Source organism: Podarcis gaigeae, assembly GCF_964106915.1.
Source record: "Podarcis gaigeae genome assembly, chromosome: 11".
NCBI classification, from domain to species: domain Eukaryota; kingdom Metazoa; phylum Chordata; class Lepidosauria; order Squamata; family Lacertidae; genus Podarcis; species Podarcis gaigeae.
The window spans coordinates 48238654-48238856 of record NC_139687.1 but is presented as its reverse complement, the minus strand read 5'-3'; positions in this window follow the sequence as shown (position 1 = coordinate 48238856).

The window sequence follows — 203 nt, the reverse complement described above, 5'->3', positions numbered from 1 at the left end:
AGTCCGGCCTTCCCTCAGAAGCCTGGTATTGAGAAGTCCAGGATTAACTGAGAAGGAACTTCGCACTGAGGGCGTGTGCGTGCGTAAACTTCTCTGAGCACGTGCAGAGTGTTAACCCCCAAGGCTTGCTTGTTAAAGGTTGACCTGCAAATCCTTCCCTTCTCATTCATTCCAAGTGTGTATGAGAAACAGTTTGGAAGGCA